This window comes from Oryx dammah, unplaced genomic scaffold, assembly GCF_014754425.2.
Source record: "Oryx dammah isolate SB20612 unplaced genomic scaffold, SCBI_Odam_1.1 HiC_scaffold_10, whole genome shotgun sequence".
NCBI lineage: Eukaryota > Metazoa > Chordata > Mammalia > Artiodactyla > Bovidae > Oryx > Oryx dammah.
Window position 1 is genome coordinate 39,111,654 of NW_024070194.1, and position 20,546 is coordinate 39,132,199.

General features: G+C 43.1%; 1 long non-coding RNA gene across 1 annotated transcript; it reads left to right on the forward strand.

Moving 5' to 3' along the window:
* The first annotated feature begins 2,620 nt into the window (after positions 1-2,620).
* LOC120869462 lies at positions 2,621-18,852 on the forward strand. The gene is made up of 3 exons (XR_005722541.1): positions 2,621-2,774; positions 2,990-3,080; positions 18,624-18,852. It is a non-coding gene; the product is annotated as an uncharacterized LOC120869462 (long non-coding RNA).
* Positions 18,853-20,546: the final 1,694 nt, after the last annotated feature.

The following is a 20,546-nucleotide window of genomic DNA, read 5'->3' on the forward strand; positions in this document are numbered from 1 at the left end:
GGAAGACATAATGATTCTTGCTTTGTTAAGGAAATAGGAAGCATTTGCAATGCCATGTTGCTCCGGCACCATCTCTACTGAAACACCTCCTTCTACTGTCCCAGGACATCCATGCCTGGATTCACCCACCGGAAAAGGCAGGACTGCTGCATTAATGGCTGTGCTGAATGACATTGCTCTCTTTTCTCTAAAATGTCCACAGCGCTTAAGCCAGGAAACCTGCCGCTTGTTACCAGCCAGACCAAAGAAGTTGTATTCCTCAGGCCCATGTGCACAATCTCAAAATTCAGTTTGAAGACAAACATTTCCTTTTCTCATTACAGTATTATTTAGAAATACCTACTATATTGTAAGTAATTGCCCAATTGTCCACTTCCCTCATTAGACAACAAGGTCTCTAAAGTCAGTCACTGTGGTTTATTCACCGTTGTTTTCCTGAAATAAAAATTATTTTGACCCTATTTCATATCATTCACAAAAATGAATTCCAGATGGGTTAAAGATACAAATGTGAAAGGAAAACAAAACAAAACAAAAACTCTAAAAGAAAATGTGAGGATATCTTCACGCCCTTGGGAGTGAGTAAGGTGTCTTAAAAAGAAGATCTGAATAAAGAGGGAAAATTTGTAAACTGGCCCTCATATGATTAAGATCTTTCATCAAAAGATGCCATTAGCAGAATGAAAGAGCAAGCCACAGACTAGGGGAAGATATTTGCAATTCAAATGGCACCAAGGATTTATGTCCAGAATATATAAAGAAGTTCTACAAATCAATAAAAAAGACAGACAATCTCATGGAAATACACTCCAGAGAACTGAACAGCCACTTCACAAAAGAGGTTCTACAAACAGTCAATAAATATATGAAAAAGTGTCCACCTCATTAATCACAAAGAAATGCAACTTAGAGCCAACGAGATCCCACTAGGCACCAGCCAACTGAAGTGGCTGAAATGCAGATTGGCCAGCAGGCAGACCTGCTTGGACTCTCAGCCACTGCTGGTGGAAGGAAATACCCATGGGTGAAACTGCTCTGTGGTTGCACTCTGAAACAGGACATAAACAGAGGGTGTCACCAGCAATTCTGCTCCTAAGAATGTATTCGACCAAAATGAGGACACACGTTCACCCAGAGATACATCCAAGAATCTTTACGTTGGAACTCTTCATGCCAACTCCAAGGGCCAACCAACACATTTAGGAGGGATAAAAGGATTGTGATTTATTCAAACCACTGGGAAAGCTTCCTAACAATTTTGAAATGCAGAGACTCATCTCACGTGTTAAAGTCCAGATAGCAGAAGCCTTTGGGGGAGGGCAGGGACCTGGGGCTGACGGTGGTGTTTTATTTCCTGATCTGAATGGGGGTGACACGGATACATTTGCTTCGGGAGAATTTTTCACTTTGTGTACGTCAGTTGTGCACATTTTTATGACTAACTTGTCCACTTTTCAGTATGGGAGCTATACTATAGCAAATTCCACTAAAATTATTTGCTTGTGCTCAATGGCAATTAAAATTCTAAAATTGTTTTCTCAATCAGCGGTCCCCAACCTTTTCGTGGAAGACAATTTTTCCACAGATGGGAGCAGATGCATGGTTTCTAGCTGATTCAAGTGTCTTACATTTATTGTGCACTTTATTTCTATTATTATTACATCAGCTCCACCTCAGATCATCAGGCATTAGATCCTGGAAGTTGGGGACCCCATTCTAAATAAAGAAATGGCAATGCCATGAGAAACCAACTGATTTGGATGTGATGAACAAGAAAGAGTAAGAGCTTGGGGAGGTCACACATTCCCCATCACTCTGGAGAGATGGAGCAAGGGTTCCATGCTGGTTAGATGGACCAGTCTGAGTTTTTTTGCCCCATCATAGCTCCTTTTCATAATGATATATTTATAAGACTTCTTCTGCTTCTTCCATGCCTGTTAAAGATGCTGATATTAACAGGCTGCATTGAAGTAGGAAGATGAGCTCTGGGATGCAAGGGTGACTGTGGGCTACAGCAGCCCTGTGACCTCACAATGTTTACCAGCCACTGTTCACCTTGGTCGTTCATTTGCAAGTGCTTGGAGCCATCTCAGCTATGAAAACTGCCATATGGGCCCCAACTCTATTCTCTTTTCTATTCATCATATTTGATTAATATCATTTGAAATATCATTAAGTAATTTTAATGCAGGTGTGTGGATCTGAAGCTACTCTAGAGCTTTCCTGACATAAACATTGACAAATTACATGTGATTTTAAGTTTGCACAAGTGATTAATCTGCTCTTCTGTGGTTGAAATTAATTATGACTTTATATTTACATGACTCATTCTGATATGTCCAATCACTAACACGCTGCCATTTGCCCCTGATCATTTTTAAACACAATATTGTATATTTAATGTACAACAAGGACAAAGAACAAGAGGGAATCAGATCGGAACTTTCATATTAGGTGATGTTATTAAAATTTTTATGTATTCTGTCTTCACAGAAGCTTAATGGGATAGTATCATCACTATAATTAAGTGGACTGGTATGTACTTTCCCCCAATTTATCTGTAAGTGCTAGCATGATTTACTTAAGAAAAATATATTTGGAAATTTCCACTTCCTCTTACAAGCTCTCTTATGGGAATAAGTACAGAAGAGGCTTTTAGAAGGTCGCGCGTATTCAGTAGGAAAATTCAGGGACCAGAGGGCTGACAGCCAACCTCACAGGACCTATTGTGACTTCCTGCTGGTGGAAGGACTCACCTGCACCAGGTCAGGCAGGTGGGTGTTCATCTTACTTTCCAAGGAAAGAGGCTCTGTAACTTGGGAACAATCTGATGCTGGGGCACCTTTATCATTTGAGAACACACAGTAAAAATAACTTCAGTCCAAGCTAGAGCAAGAGCGTCCATTTATCAGGAGCCTATGCGGTCCTGAGCATTGTTTAGGTTCTTTACTTACACTGTCTTATATTTATTGTCATTTCCTTCTTACAGTCAACAAAACGGAGGCTTACCTCGCCTAAGGCTGGAGCTGGACCGGGTCTGCATGCTGGTGAGGAAAGTGTGATCTGCGTGTGGTGAGAATGTGAGTGATGAGAATAAAACTTAATATACTCGTGTAAATGTCCTTGCTTTAGGCGGGGGCAGGACATTGTATGCATTTTTGCCTGCCTTGGCAGATACAAGTAGGCAGACTATATTGAGTGACTTCTAGCTGTTTTAGGTTAAAGCTGATCCTTCAAGTGTTCCTGCTAAAGGGCATCAGTTCTTGTTTTCTGCAGCTACGCTTGGGCATAGGTGGAAAGGCAAGGAGTGTCCAGCGAGACACTGATGGACATGGACAACCTTGCAGGTGGATTGTTGAAGAACACTTATTAAATGACACCAACTGGATTTCCACTGTTATGCTCTGCATCTGGGTATTCAGTTCAGCTAATGTCCATTGCCATGTTGCTTCAGGTCCAGGGATCTTTTCCTTGGTGGCGCTGAGTCCACCGACAAGTCTGTTAAGTGGGCTCTTCACCTGTGGTATCCTGCAACTCGCATTTTTTGGGTCAGCATGGTATTTGACCCTTTCCTATAATTTCCATCTCTGCTGAAATCCACCACCCCTTCACGTCCATGGTCTGTCTTTTCCACCAGAGCCTGTAACTCACGAGTCACTGTTATTTAAAGATACTGTCTGGGAGAGAGAACAGTGGGGCCACTGGAGTCTGATTCTGCTGGCCCTGTTGTCTCATGAAGATGGCGTGTGTCTTTTTTCCTTGCCTTTTCCCCATTACTTTTAAATGAATGCTTGCTGTTAGGTGTGGAGAGTTGGACTGAGACCTGGCGTGCCCCTTCTGCTGAGCTGTTGAGATGGGAGGCTGAGTTACCCTCAGCGCCAGGAGCTGGGCTGTATTGGTCCAGGTGTTGTTCTGGCCCCTTCTGACCAGTAGCTCTGAATTCCTCCAGAATTCCCCTGAGCTGAGGGTGGACCAGTGGATGGAGCTTTCTGAGGTCCAGCTGCACCCTCAGCATCCAGGTTTCCCTGTGTTTCTGAGCAGGGATGGTCCTCTCTGGGCTCTCACGCTGTCTGGTAGTAGATCATGCTGCTTGTGAACAGTTAGTTTTCTGATTTCCTCTAAGTTCTCATTATTAAACTAAAAAAACCCTAATGGTTTTTTTATTTGACCTTATATTCATTCACCTTACTGAATTCTTCTACTAAATCCAAAGAGCTTTTTGGATTTTCTAGTTACAGAATCATCTCATAAAAAAGGAGGTATTTTTATCTTTGAAAATGCCACATGACTTATTAAACTCTTTAATTACGGTGACTAGATCCTTGAAGACAATATTTAATTATAATTGTAATAGTAAGGATACATCTCTAATGTCTAACTTTAATTAAAATAGATTCTGCATTTTACCCTTTAAAATAATAATTCCAACTGTCTTGTGTAAATAGTTATTATTGTACTTAAACAGATCACGTATACTTTTCTTTTTTTAAACAAAGTCAAAGAGGAATGGTTAAAGAGAAATGTTATTTAACAAGTTTTCACACTATATAAATTTTCTCTTTTATGTCTGCATGATGGAACCCACATGACCTAGCAGTGATTCATCTTTGTGCCGGCTTCATGCCCACACTTGCCCGGCTGAATGTGGCTGAAGAATAATAAATGCACCTGAGATGAATTCTCCCTTACCTTTCCAGGTGGCTCAGTGGTAAAGAATCTGTCTGCCAATGCAGATGTGGGTTCAGTCCCTGGGTGGGGAAGCTCCCCTGGAGAAGGAAACGGCAACCCACTCCACTGTTCTTGCCTGGGAAATCCGATGGACAGAGGAGCCTGGTGGGCTATAGTCCATGGAGTTGCAGAGTGGGACACAGCTGAGCGCACGCACACAGACCACCAGCATCCTGGATTCCCAGAGTCCTCTCACTCTCTCCCTCCCCCACCTCAAACTCCCAGCCTCTTCCTCCATTCTCACCCTGGTGGATCATATCCCTTTGGGTCTCTCTCAGGAGCAGGATGCCATCCGAGGAGAGTGTCCACCTCTCACGCGGACCACCTACAAGCATCTCCATGTCCTCCCGTCAAGATCAGCCAAGCCGCCTCCCCTCCAGGAATGCTTCCTCTTTCTTCTCATTAATTAATCTTCCCTATCTGTATGTAAACATGCTGTTATCTGATCATAAACAGATAAAAATCTCTATTTTCCTGTCTCAGTATTGCCTCACTTTCTCCCTTCCTTAGAGTAAAGCTCCCCTGAGTTGTCTAAACTGCCTTTCTCCGTTTAACATCTCCCTCTGAGCAGGCCTCTGACCTCCAGGGCTCCACTAAGACAACTCTCATCTTAGATTCCCTCTTACCTGTTTAAACCGTCTTGGAAATCCCCCCAACATCACAGCTTTAGGTTACCAGGGGTAGCTCAAGACTACAAAACTGCCGTTTCCAGCCAGGGAAGTCCTTCCAGGAGCTTCTTAAAAGACATACTCATCATTGCCTCTGATGCCCAGTTACCTCTCTGACCACATCGTCTTCATACCCTCCCCAGGGGTTGTTTTTATCCAGACCCATGTCTCTATGTTTCGCCTGAGGCTTTAACCCGGCTTCACCCTCTGAGTCAGGCTGCCCACCCATCTTCTCGGCCACATACACCTGGTCTGGTCTTGACCAGCAACTGGCGAGTTTCCTTCTCTGACAAATCTAAATAGACCTCTCTGTCTACATCCTGTCTTTAATTCTCCTCCATTTTCACTTACCACCATCTAACATCATGGCATATATCGTCTATTCGTCTTGTTTGTTGTCGTGAGACAGGTTAGATGCTCATCTAAAAAAATGTTCACAAATTAGGAAAACAATGCAGGAATACATTTCTAACACTTCAGTAAGTTTTTTTTTTCTGTCTTCATAAATCAGACCCATTTATGATTTTCCTATATTGTTCTATCTTTATCAGAATTTTGAAAGAGTTATGGTGCCTTTGGGAAGTGAATTGGGAGGCCTTTCATCTCTGTTCTGAGGCCTGGGATAATTTAACTTTGAGAAGCCTCTCTCTTGAAGGTTATATAAATTCATGTTACATAAAACTCAGCTGGGACTCCATCTGTCCTTGGTGTCTTTTTCAATGGTAGATCTTTAAGTGTCTTTTTCTAAACTTTCTTATGGTAACTGATGTATTTAAGTTTCCCCTTTCTTTTTGGGTGAATTTTGGCAATATATATTTTGCTGGGAAGTCATCCATTTCCTCTAAATTTTCAAATGTCTTGTCAGAAAGTTTCATATATACATATATTTTTATGACTGCTTTAATCACTTCTACCTCTATAGTTATAGTTATTTCTTGTTTCTCTCTCCTAATTTGGTGCATTTTTTGCCTTCTCTTTTTGCTTTAAACAAGCTCATGAAGCATTCATATAAATAAACTGACTCAGATTTGAATTTTAAAATTTCTGCTACCTTTAAAATTTTTCCCAGTTTTAGCTTTTGTAAGGAATTTTTATTTCCTCTTTGTTTTGGATTTAAATTACTTTATATACGCATAGGATGAGCACAATTCTATTCTTTAACTTTCTTTGTAAATAATTATGATATTTCATGTCAATTTTTTTCTTATTCTGAAAACCACTTTCATTCTGTCCCACAGGTTTAGCTGTGAAGATAGTTCCTCTTCATAACTTTTTACATCCTTCTAATTTTCCTTTTGATTTTTTCTTTGTCCAAGAGTTATCTATCTAAGAATGTTCTCCTTAATCCCCCAGGCGTTCTGATTATTGGTCCCTTTATATTAATTATTTCTGATCTTATTAGTTCATGTTCACAGAATGAACTCAATAAAGTTTTTTTTTTAATGTACTTAGGCATTCTTTTGAGCTAAGAAAGTAATTTATTTTATAAATGTTCCATGAACATGGGCATTAAAAAAAATCTTTTCAAGAAATATGAGATTTCATATATACCAATTAAACCATACATACTTATTTTACTATTGTTTAGTTATTTCATGGAATTATTTTTGTCTTTTAAATCTGTCCAAATCTCAAAGAAGCAGTTTAAAACATCTCACTCAAATTATAATATTAACAGTTTAATTTTTGCTTTATTTGCTTAGGTTTGTATGGTTTGGTACATATGAAAAACAGAAAGTCCCTCTTTATTTCTTTGTGCTTTTAATTCTAAAGTTAACATTTTCCTAGATTGTAATTCTAACTTTCATTTTTGTTTCCATTTGTAGAATATCTGTTTATTGCCCACCCAGAGCTTACCATTATAATGCATTTGCTATTTGGTGTCAGTATTTCCACAAGAATTCTTTCATATGGAGTGTGAGGCTGGGGTATATTTTCCAAATAACCACCTATTCACATTTTGAATATGATTTTGAATGACGGTGGATATTTCTCAGATATTATCTAAAGATGTTATTCTAGTATCATCTAGAATCCTTTTGATCAATAGGTTTAGGATGCTTTAATGTCTTCTCATATTTATTTCTGTTTATTTCTTACAACTCATTATTTTCCTTATCTGAGGCATATCTGGGAAACTTTTCAAAGCCCATTAATGTCTTCTTTTCCTTCTAGAACTCCTGTTTTTCTTTCAGTCTTCTTTAGGATCACTTACCTCTACTGCCTGTGATTCCAACTCTACAATTTTGAAACATCTTTTATAAAAAAGAGTGAAATAATGCCATTTGCAAAAACAATGGATGGGCCTAGAGACTGTCATGCTAAATGAAGGAAGTCAGAAAGAGACCGACAAATACCATGTGATGTCACTTTTGCATGGGGGCTTTCCAGGTGGCACAGTGGTAACAAATCTGCTTGCCACCACAGGAGACTTGAGGGACACGGATTCAATCCCTGGATTGGAAAGATCCCCTGGAAAAGGAAAGGACAACCCACTCCAGTGTTCTTTCCTGGAGAATCCCATGGACAGAGGAGCCTGGTGGGCTACTGTCCATGGGATCACAAAGAGTCAGACAGGGCTAAAACAGCTTAGTATATCACTTGCATGTGGAATCTACATATGCCACAAACATGTGAAACAGAAAGAGACTCACAGACATAGGAAACAGACTTGTGGTTGCCAAGGAGGAGGGATGGATTGGGAGTTTGGGATTAGAAGATGCAGATACACAGCAAGTCCTATGGTAGAACACAGGGAACTGTATTCGATATCCTATGATAAACTACAATGGAAAAATATGAAGAAGAATATATATATATGTATATATATAACTGAATTACTTTGCTGTACAGAGGAAATAAGCATAATATTGTAAATCAACTATATTTCAATGAAATAAATTTTAAAAAATTAAGGCAATAGCATATGTTCTGAGTACGCTGGTTGGCTCAGACTGCACCCGAGTCAACGGGCTCGTATCTCTATCTTCCAAGCAGAGTGGGCAGGAAGAATTAAGTGAAGGCAATCAATCTGGGATGATTTTAGAGCTTCCCAGGTGCTGAGCCACTGCTGCTGGGACTTTTCCTAAGAAGCAGACCCTCAAGAGAGGCAGATTATGTGGTTATTATCTGAGAAGGAGGAGCTCAATCTTTTAACAAAATATGGCAGAGGAGACATTCTATGGAGACCATCTGAAACATGGCTTAGAATCATATGCTGGGACAGCTTCTGAGGAGCTGATTGAAAGCAAAGAAATGATCCATTTTTAAAGGACTTGTAGATCAGTAGCAGACTTTGAAGTGGGTGGGACTGAAATGAAATAGTGGAGATAAATCATAAGTGAACTCAGCCCTGGCAGGAACAAGATCTTGAAGATGAGAAGCTGCACTATTAACAGCAGGTCAGAAGATGGATAAAAAAAAAAAAAAGCAGGTGAAGACTCCCACGTGTCCCGCCTGCAGACATGAAGCCTGCTAGCTCACTGTCTGGATGGTTTGCATTCTCCTGCACAAGGTACATTTATGAAAACACGAGAGCCTTCGAGGGCTCTCGCTTCTCAGGAGACATTGCTTTTCTTCCTTTCAGAACACTCTCCAAGTTCCTCACACCTTCTGGGCTCTGGGGAAATTTACCATCACATAGCTCTTATTCCAAGCACCCTAATTTTAGGCAAATGGTTGTCTTTGTAGGTTCTCCTCTTCAGGGTGTGGGGTAAAATGTGGTCACCAGCCCTGTGGGGACCTGACCTCAGACTCACTGGACTTGGTGTGACCTCAGGGTGGTGCCGATGTGGGCTTCTCATCCTAAAATGCTGTTCACACTCAGCTGTCTGACCTCTTGCATCTTCCTGACTTGCTATATTTTTAAATTAACTTTAAAAGAAGTTTTAAATACCTAATATCCCTGATAGCTCAGTTGGTAAAGAATCCACCTGCAATGCAGGAGACCTGGGTTCGATCCTTGGGTTGGGAAGAGCCCCTGGAGAATGAAAAGACTACCCACTCCAGTACACTGGCCTGGAGATTTCCATGGACTGTATAGTCCGTGGGGTCACAAAGAGTCGAACATGACTGAGCAGCTTTCACTTTCAGCAGTATTCCCAATATTATTCATATTTTATAGTAGGATTAGTTAGGAACCCCATCTGTCTTCACTTACCTAATTTACCAACTATGAATAAGGTAAAAATCTCTCACTTTTTTAAAGTAAAAATCTAAGAATCTCAATGACAAGGCAGCATCCTCACCTCTCACCTTGTCTTCTTGTTACCTGTGACATGAACACTCGTGTCTTTGTTCTCTTTGGTGCTTTGTATGGACTACCCAGTTCTGCACTTTGTTCGTCATGTTGCCAGTCTGATCTCCATTCCGCTCAACCCGACTGTCTGTGTGTCAGGCAGCCTGCCCCTTCTTCAGCAAAACTGTAAAAGGCGCCCCTAATTCTTGGCCTGATCAAGAGCTGTCCTCACTCCATGGGGCCCTCCCTCCCAGCTGGGAGACATATTGGACCCACAGCTCTGTGATCTTCTCACGGTGACACCATGGCTTCAGAGCACGAAACTCTTATCCAGTTTCCTCACTGGACTGCAACCTGCCTGAGGACAGGCATCATAGCCTGGTTTATCTGTAGATTCCTGGCAGCATCCTCAGTTTAATACATGACAGGTATCTTCTGTATCCATTGAATACATCTCTAGTATTAAATGGTCCTGCCTTTGACTTGAGATTACATCTCCTTTTCCCTTTTGTTTCATGAGGAGCCTACATGTTTTCCTGAGGGCTCACAACAGAGCAGTTATACCCCATTTGTCTTTGATTTGTATCTCGCTTTTGGAGATTGCCACCCAGATTCTTGGTTCATGAATATTCAGTGACTATAAAAAATAAAGTGTCTTCATTTTCAGATGGGGCCAACTGAAAAACTGGGCTTCCCTGGTGGCTCAGATGGTAAAGAATCTGCCTTCCAACACAAAAGACCCCGGTTCAATAATCCCTAGGTTAGGACGACCTCTTGAAGAAGGGAATGGCTACCCACTCCAGTATTCTTGCCTGGAGAATCCCGTGGACAGAGAAGCCTGGTGGGCTACAGTCCATGGGACTGCAAAGAGTCAGACACAACCAAGTGACTAACACTTTCACTTAACTAGAAAATTAATCTTCAACTTGAAACTTCGATTACGTACATAAAATCTACATACACTTTTAATTAAGCATTTTAGTCAACTGAAGTTAAATTTAATAATTTATTAGTATATTTAAATTGCATCAGAAAAAAGTAATCATGTTAATAATTAGAAAGTTGAGCATGGACTTTTTTTTCAACAGAGTTGCCTTCATACTATTATATTTCACTTCATTTTAGTAAAGCAGTGTTCATGTGAATGGGAAATGATGTATTTCCTTGAGGCCTGACTTATGATACAAAAAAAAAAGTGGCGTTTTTATAAAGACACTGAAATCACAATTTTATTGACAGCTTCAGAATAAGATGAGGGAACACTCTAAAAACATTGAGCATTTTCTGTTTGAGCTTTCCTGTTAGCTGATATGAAATATACATGAAGTCACCAGAATTCAAGAGACCCGATGAAGGATACAGGAAGTGTGTTTCCTGTTGTGGGTGCTCTGCACACCAGCTGTGTGTCTGTCCTGCACGCCCTACCTGGCCTGCCCGCTACTTGCCAGCTCCACATCCAAGAGGCCATATCTCCCAAACGAGTGCAGAGATAGGGTTGACCTTCAGGAGCCCACGCTTCCTCTGGCTTTCAGCCTGAGTCCTCATGGCAAAGGGCCGGGTGGCTCCTGACTTCTATCTTCTCATCCTCTCTGTTAGAATAGCGCAGGAAAAGTGCGCAGGGGCTAGGGTACCCGGGACTTAGGATGCTATGTATAATACATCACAAAGTTTGGTCTTGCCCACTTTGCATGGTCCGACATGTAGTTCTGCCTAACTCAGAGCTGAAGGGGATTTGAACTGTACGGTGAGCTGCAAGTCACCGTGTATATCACTTAGGATTCATATCCAGGTGAGTCACTTGGAAGACACAGCAAAAACACAAGAGTAAGGGGATGTAAAAATAGGCCCAATGGGGACTTCCCTGATGACCTAATGGCTAAGACTCCTATCCCAATACAAGGGGACCGGGTTTGATCCCTGATCAGGGAACTAGATTCCACATGTTGCAACTAAGACCCAGCACAGCCAAACAAATAAATATTTAAGAAAAGAAAATAGACCCAAGGTGAACCTAAAGATAAGCTAGCACTATGCCTGGGTAGAGCGGCATAAAATAGTGGTAGAACGGCAAAAATAGAGCTTTTGTCACGTGACAGGAGAATCGCATGTCTAACTGGATCCGTTTCTCTGAGCAGGAGGAGACAGAAGGGCATCTGGAGGGCCGGGAAGAGTCCAAGGGAAAGCAGAGGGAGGCGAGGGCACCAGGGAAGCTGTGAGCATTTCTGTCCTGACATGAGAAGCCTCCACTCTCTGCCCCATGAAGAAGATAATTTCTAGGCAAACATCTACCTGCCCCATTCCAAGATCTTCCTCAGGGAGACCTCTGTACACCAATAGCCTACACAAATTGGGACTGGCGGAATTTTTGCATGTTGAATCTGAAATGTAGAAACATTCCTTTCACACTTCACTGACCACTTGAAAAATATTGATCAGCATGTCCCATTTAAAAAAAAAAAAAAAAAGGAAGGGTTTTCAATTAGTCTTCCAATCACTGTTTTATTAACATGACTGTGGTAGTCTCTCAGTCGCATCTGACTCTTTGCGACCCATGGACTGCCACCAGGCTCCTGTGTCCATGGAATTCTCCAGGCAAGAATGCTGGAGTGGATAGCCATGCCCCTCTCCAGGGGATCTTCCCAACCTAGGGATTGAACCCAGGTTCCTGCATTATGAGCAGATTCTTTACTGTCTGAGCCACCAGGGAAGCCCATATTATTAACATGGTCTTCATGAAATCAGTCTCCTTTAGGCTACAAAGATGTCAGTTTGATTACTTTAAAAACAATTAAGATGAGTTGCAATTTTTATCCGTCTTGGAGCCATATATGGATTGATGAATGTTCTCAAGTCATCATACTTTAAAATGCAACCAAACAGGTAATTATCATATACCATTAGATATAATTATACATGCTAATCTCCATAAAATCCTCCAAGTTAATATCACATATTAGCAGTTAATCATATAGTTTAAATGGGTCCATGATGCATTTTTATGAACTGTCTCATCTGCATCAGTAAAGAATTCACAGAGCAAGGGAGAAAGGGAGGTAAATGGATGTCCCAGGGAGAGGCTGGAATTTGAAATGTGCTCTCCTCCTACTAGAAAGCAGGGTTCCCAGGACTGCCGGCTCAGAGGACTACCTCACAGCCCCTTCCCGTGTTTCTTGTCTCCTTCCCCTCCTCCCCGCCCCTGAACAGCCAACAGCAAAGACATAAAGAAGTGTTCCTCAGGTGGTTTCCTTTGACCTAAGAGCCCTGGTTAAGCACCAGTACTCAACCCCATGACATAACCTTTCCTTGGTTCCTAGGAATCACAAATCAGTCCACCCACGAGTTCCCGGGAAGGAGGCTCCTTTCTTTGCTTTAACACTTGTTGTCTTGCATCTCCTCCATTGAACTGTGATGTCCTTGAATGTCTTTTCACTGCCTCTGGCTGCCCAGGTGCTTCCTGGTACTTCTCAGAACACTTGCCTCTCAGTGGGGAGAGGTGGCCATCTCTGGCCAATGTGCTGGGAATGAAGTCAACTATAGCCTGCAGTCCAGAAGGGTGGCTTTGGTCTGGTCATGCATTTTCTTAGCCAGCCAGGCCACCCTGCTTTCGGGGACTTGTGGTCCAGGAGGTGGAGCCGCAGGACGTGGGAGTGTCCATCAGATTTGTTTCTCAAGTCATGGTACTATCCAGCTGAGGTGGGCAGGAGAGAAGCCTGGACTATCAAGCCTCTCCACTTTGGGGTTCATCCCAGATTGTCAAGCCTCTCTGTGTCAGGGTTCATTCCACAGCACGGAGTGATCTCTGCCATCAGGACAAAGCACGCTGTCTCATGACTCTGGTCTTTTATCTACCAAACTGACAGGACCACATTTCATGAAGAAGCAGCACTGTAAAGACTCATCTGTGAGCCCAGTAGCTTTGTGCACGAGCTGTTCGTCTGGAATTCTTTGCCTTCCTTCCCTGTTGGTATCCTCAAGCATGGAGTGAACACGAGCATCAGGGGTGCACTGTCCTGAAAGCCTGACAGTGAGACGCAGGCTCCAGCAGCTCTGGGCCTCTCCATCTGGTGGACCTCAGACGGTCTAGTGAATTATCTTCAGGGGCCTCCGAGGGACACAGCAATCAGGAAAGTGTTGTAAAGATGAAACGATGGGTGTGACCACACAGGCCTGGGATGTGTGTGTGACATTAGCTATAGCGATTTGGCAGCGGGTTCACCGACGGTACCTGTGAAATGGGTGGATGTGAGACCTGGGGATGGCGGGGAGGTGGGATTGGATACAGCCCCTGGGACCCTCAGGTGGGGGTGTCCAGAGTAGGCGATGCTCCAAGAGGCTGCTCACATGACCCTGAGAACTTCTCCCGTGTTTGGAGGTGTCATGTCTCTGATGCCCTCTAGAGGGAAGGCCACCTGATGCAAAGAACTGACTCATTGGAAAAGACCCTGATGCTGGGAAAGACTGAAGGCAGGAGGAGAAGGGGATGACAGAGGATGAGATGATTGGATGGCATCACCGACTTGATAGACACGAGTTTTAGCAAGCTCCGGGAGTTGGTGATGGACAGGGAGTCCTGGTGTGCTGCAGTCCACGGGGTTGCAGAGTCAGACACGACTGAGCAACTGAACTGAACTGAGGGGGAAGGCCACTGACAGCAAGGAACAGATTAATTATCTTGTCTGTAATTTGCCACAGGTGCTAGGAGAGTCTGACTAAAGAAATCTCTAAGTTTTCTTTAGGCAGTGAAAATAGAATGAGTTCATAAACAATCTTTTTTTTTTGATCCCAAGGTGATCTTCCAGCATGGCTTGATTTAATCTGCCTGCTCATCTCATTCAGGAGGCTGAGCAGGTGGAGCAGGCAGCTCCAGCTCTCTGTCCGCTTCTGAACCATATCATGTCGGGCTCTGCACAAGGCAAGACTGCAGGCTCTCGGGGTGTGCTGGGAAAAACATCAGGAAACTGCCTGCAGGGAAGAGGGGACTCAGCAAAGTGACACATGACCTCACGGGGGGCTGTTAACCAAGTGTCCTTGGCGAGGAAATGTTTGACTTTGCCCAGAAACCAGATTTTAATGTTTCAAGTTTTGCTGAAGAGAGCAGGCTGGGACCTGTAGCTAAAATAAAGTCCAAGTTTTTAATGAAAACTTTTTTTTTTTTTTCCTCCTGAAGCTAGAATAGTAGTAAGGTATGACAGTGACTTGACTAGTCTCTGGTTAAGTGCATGAATTAGAAGTCAGAAGGCATGTCAAATAGGTGTGGCTGTGGAGAGAGACGGAAGTCAGAGATGTCACTTGAAATGAGCTTGTCTTTACAGAACAATTTAAAGCAGCCTGTTTCTTAGATTGCAAAAGCTACTGAGGGATTTCCCTGGTGGTCCAGTGGTAAAAGAGTCCTCCTGCCAATGCAGGGGACACAGGTTCAATCCCTGATCTGGGAAGATCCCACATGCCTTGGAGCAACTAAGCTCGTGCACCACAACTATTGCATCCGTGCCCTACTCAGCCACAACTACTAAGCCCCTGTGCCGAAACTACTGAAGCCGGTGAGCCCTACAGCCTGTGCTCCACAACAAGAGAAGCCACCATAATGCAAAGCCCACACACTGCAGTTAGAGAGTAGCCTTCGCTCGCTGCAATTAGAAAAAGCCCATGGGCAGCCACAAAGACCCAGCATGCCAACAGAAATAAAGAAACATATTTTTAAAAGCCACTGAGCTCAGTGGTGACATTGTGTTTCCATCACTGATTATCAGGAAGCAGAGACACAAGGGCAGAGCAGAACCAGGGTGACGCCAGCCTTTCTCTCTCTTATGCTATGTGCCTAGGACTTGAACTTCCTAGACTCAGGTCTTTCTGTTCTAGATGATTCTAGAGGGCTTTCATGTCCATTAATCTCACTCACTTATTGTTATTATTGGAGAAAGATAGAATAGGTTTCTTCTTCCATTTGGAATGCACACTAGCTGGAAACATGGTTCTTAGGAATTGCTGTCTGTTATCTTACCCCAAAGGCTCAAAAATGATGAGCTGTGATCATCTGTCTCTTGGAGTTCTCAGCCTCCATTTCAGACTCACCTCATTCACCCCAGTTCTGCAGAAATCCCGTTTAGAGTATTCCTTATTTAGGAATGTCTCAGGGAGCATGAACCTGCCTTGCCCTCCCTGGAAATAGCTTTATGAGGGCCAAGGCTTTTTCAGAAGCTGAAATATTTTATGACTTTTTTTTTTTCCTGGATATGCCTCATCTGTAAAATTAGTCACACATCTTAGTGTCTGTGCCATTATTTCTAAGGAAGTCATGGCCACGCGGGGTCTGCTGTGCAGATACCGCCAAATGTGTTGTGATATGTGTCCTGGGTTTTGTCACATCCTGTTGCCAAGTTTTGACCAGAGAACTGTGACAGGTGTACAGAGAAGCAGCAACATTTCCAAGGGACGTCAAGGATCTGGACCTCTGTTAGAAATCTCATTCTACTAAGAATAGAGCTGGTTTCCTTTCATGGCCGCCCTGGCTCGGGAGATAGAGAGAACAGGAAGACTCAGCCCTGTCCTGCGGGTTCTCTGCCTGTGCTCTCATAAAGCAGTCATAACTATCTTCCCAGGGACCCCGAGATCCTCGGGGAGGGGAAGCTGTGTCCAGGAGAGAAGTGACCGGAGAGTCCCCAGGAGTGAGGCCATCGAGGTCAGACCGGCCCTGCCCTTTCTCTGCTGCTCTTCCCCCCACTGCTGTTGACTTCAGGAAGGCTCTGTCACTTCCGTGATGAGTCTCAGGGTCCTGTAAAATGAAGTGTGATAATGAAAGAACTGATGGCATCCTCTTGCTGCCTACCTGCGTCTTCCCTCCTCTGACTCTAAATCAAGCTCATCTTCCACCCTGCCCCCCACCCCCCCGGCTCTCCTGGGACAGGGCTCACAGGGCGCCCTCCCGGAGACCTTACCCCCCAACCCTGTTCTCTCAAGCATCCATGGGCCCAGGGACTCTTCTCCCCTGAAATGCCAGCCTCAGCCACCAGCAGATCCTTCTCACAGCCGGGAACCACAACTTGGTGTTTTTCAAATGAAACCAAAGCCAACAACCCAGGCCCCTCCCCTTTCCTCCACTCCCTTCTAAGAAAACCTCCTTGAAATTTTGTCCACACCCATTCCCTCCATTTACTCACTCTCTCCTTTTGCCCCGGGGCCTGTGATTGTTCCCTGATTATACCTGGTCCTGTGATGTTTCGGTCCCTAAGTTCTCAGAGCTTCTGTACCTGCTTGCTCTGTGCCAGGGCCTCTGCTCGTGGACCGCAGCCCCCGTCCTGGAATCTCGCTAGAGCATCCCACTCAGCAGCCCCTTCATCTTTCTCCAGTGTTGTGACCATCAATCTATTCTTTGTATATATGAGTTCATTTATTTCTTCTTTAAAAGATACCACCTTAAGTTACATTATCCTTTTAATCTTGGGTTTAATAACCCAAGATTTTTTTTTAGGTTTTTTTTTTTTTCCCTTTGTGCTTAATAAAATCCCTTTACAGCTGTTTAATTTATTTCGGTTGGGAGCTGAGGCAGAAGTCTGTATCCTTTCCCATCCTCTGGAGGCTCCTGTCACTCACCCTGAATCAGTTCTTCCCAAATTCACCAAGTTTCCACATTTGCCACATCAAGTGGACATCTCTCCTTTCACCAGCTGCTAGAGCATAGCCGCTCCCTTCTCCCTGAAACACGTACCTCTAGAGAACACTTGGTTACTACTGTCTGGTCATCACCACCCTAGTCACCATGGCTACCTGTCCCGCTCACCAAACCCAGAACTCTTGCGTGAGGCAGTATTCAGCCTGGAGCCCCTCAGATTAAGACATCCACTTTACTATAACAGAACCACCTTCTCCTCTGTTCCTGCCCCCAGTCCCCACCTCGGTCTGGTGGTGATTTTCAGCTGGAAAGCATTCTGATACCCTTGCTGGAGTGGAATCAGCAGCCATGCCCCACACTCACGGGCTCTTAACTGAGCATCAAAACCAAACCTAAAAACCATATTCTTGGGAGATTACTTGTGTTTTTGGCATTGTTGTCAGAAACCAATGGGAGCTTGGTGTGTATTTTTAGCAAAACCTACTTTTTTTTTATGAACTCCAATAAATAGTTATATGTGCCCTAATAAACTGCTGTAGCGATGTATCAGGGACCAACATTACAACTTCTCCTGGAAAGTCAGGACAGCAGTCAGCCTGAGACCATGCCTGCCATTCACAGGGCTTCCCTTCGAACCTAGAGGGTGTTACCATTGGCAGCTGGTCATCAGGACACCATGCTGCTCACAAATAAGAAACATATGCCCTGAATCCCTCAACCTAACAGCTGACCTTGTCCAACGTGGACAGTGTTCTCTAGGGAGAAGACTGGAAACCTAGAACATGAGTACTTTGTCTTTCTGTTTGTCACCTCGCACATCTTTCCCAAAGTTGTCTTGCCACAAACGTAGCACCAATAAAAATAAGTCTGATTTTGTTCTTCTAAAAAACAGACTGTTTCCTAAAACATTCTCTTAGGTCCATGTTACCCTGTGGCTAAAGTAAATGTAGTGGACACTCTGTTTATAGACCCTGGTGCTTTAAATATGTCCCCCTACCCATTCTCCCTCATTCTGGATTTTATTTCATTTTGGATTTTTTAAAGCTTCTCACTTATCTCAACACTTTGCCAACGATTGTCCAATCATCCATATAGTCAAAGCTATGGGTTTTGTAGTAGTCATGTACTAATGTGAGAGTTGGTTCATAAAGAAGGTTGAGCGCTGAAGAATTGATGCTTTTGAACTATGGAACTGGAGAAAACTCTTGAGGGTCCCTCGGACTTCAAGGAGATCAAACCAGTCCATCTTGAAGGAAATCAGTCCTGAATATTCACTGGAGGGACTGGTGCTGAAGCTGACGCTCCAGTACTTTGGAAACCTGATGGGAAAAGCCTGCTGGAGGGTGTATGGGTGCCTTTCACTGCTCTTCTTCCCACACAGATGCCAGAGGCACAGAGACTTCTCCGTCTCTGAGGAGAGAACGCTGTTGCGCTGCCTAGACGCGGGCCTCCAGGACCTGCTGGCAAGAGGTACGGATGCTGTTCTGTTCATTTCTGAAGGACCCACGGATTAAAGTCCGTGGGAAGGAGCTGGACTTCTGAAAAAGCAGACTTAAAAAAAGGATACATCTTGACTTTTCCATTAAAAAATATTTTCATAAGAAAGCCAAATGGGGTGGTAAAAAAGAACTGTGTCCTTATTGACCTGGAAGTAGGTGGAATAAAAGGCCTTGCCTTGGACTCTCTGGGTGTGCCTCTGTGTGTGTGTGCATACATGTGTACATTTGAGTGTGTGCCTGTGTGTGTGTGTATGTGAGTGTGTATACATGTGTACACTTGAGTGTGATCTCCCTGGAGCCGCACTCCCTGTGTGCAGATGGTCCCCGGTGGAGTGGACAGAGTAGGGCGGGTGGACCGTGCTCCTCCAAGGAGAGGGGGTCAGGCTGGGACGTGAGCTCGCCCCACGCCCTGTGGTTAGAGGCACATGTTGGCATCATTGGCTGAGTACAGTTAACCCCATTCTGTAAAAACCCTCAGAATCATTGCAAGTGAACTGTGCGCCTGTGCGTGTCTCTGTAGGTACACTGTTCTCTTGTTTAAGGAGGGTTTGCCCCAGATCTATGGCAAATTATTCTATACTCTGACATCTAAAACCAAGCCATCTCCAGGTCCTACAGTGAAAACAACTGTCCTGAGACATCAGCAGAGCTGGGTTTACAATGAGGGAATCTTGATGAGATCACAGTCCCCACGACCCTTCTCTCTGAAGACCCCTTTCCTGAAGCCGTGCATTTCAAACCCTTGTCTAGTCTCACTCCCACACTTAGCTTTACAATATTTATGCAGGACGGGCCCACAGGAGGAGTTCTGTGCTCATTCTCTGCAGTGAAACTCGAGCTAATCTACGTGGGGACCCGCCATCCATTTCACGTGGACAGTGAAGTGCCTGCTGCCAAAACTCCACGACTGCCATTTATTATAGACATAGAGAACATTGTCTTACATAATCATAAGAGAGCTTTCCAAAAAAGAAAAAAACCCATTGGGGTTGATGGATTGCTTTTAAATATGTATCTGATTTTTAAAAAAAGAAAATTAGAAAATCTCTCTGCACTGTCTATTTTGGAGTGCAAGGGATTGTTTTTCTATATGTGGGTTATTTTCAAATATCTTTGGATATTGATCTCTAACATAATTCCACAGTGATCAAAGAACAGACTCTGTACGATTTCAATACTTTTAGACCATAAAATTTTTGCACCTGGTCTTATGTCCCTGGATATGTTCCTCTTCTAGTTTACAGTCTATGGGAACTTGAATAGCATTTGTATCCTACTGTTGTGTGAAAACTGCATAAGTCCTAATTATGTTGAATGGGTTCATAGTGCTTTTCAGGTCTACTATGTCTTTCTATGTCTGTGTATATTCATTCTATTAATTTTTGACAGTTTGATATTGAAGCTCCAACTAAAATTTTTAATTTATCTACTTAAAAAGTAATTGAAATATATAGTGGAACTATAGGTAACTCTGTTCTGTATTTTCCAAGTCTCCTATAGATGTCTTATCATATTTTTATAATTTAAAAAAGAAAAAGGAATGGTTTTTCTTATATTTTTTAAACTTTTATTAAAGTAAGAGTAATTTTATGGTTCTAGCAACTAAAAGTTCTATTCTTTAAAAGATGAGTACTGCTTTACAGGTGAAAGAAATATGCAGCTTTTTGGGAAATGGGATTATTTGTTATATGAATTTTAGAAAGAAAAAAATGAAATATGGTATTTAGCACTATCTCATGCAAATATTATGTAAATGCCAGAAATCTTTATAACACATTTTTATACTAAGGATGCTACTTCAGATG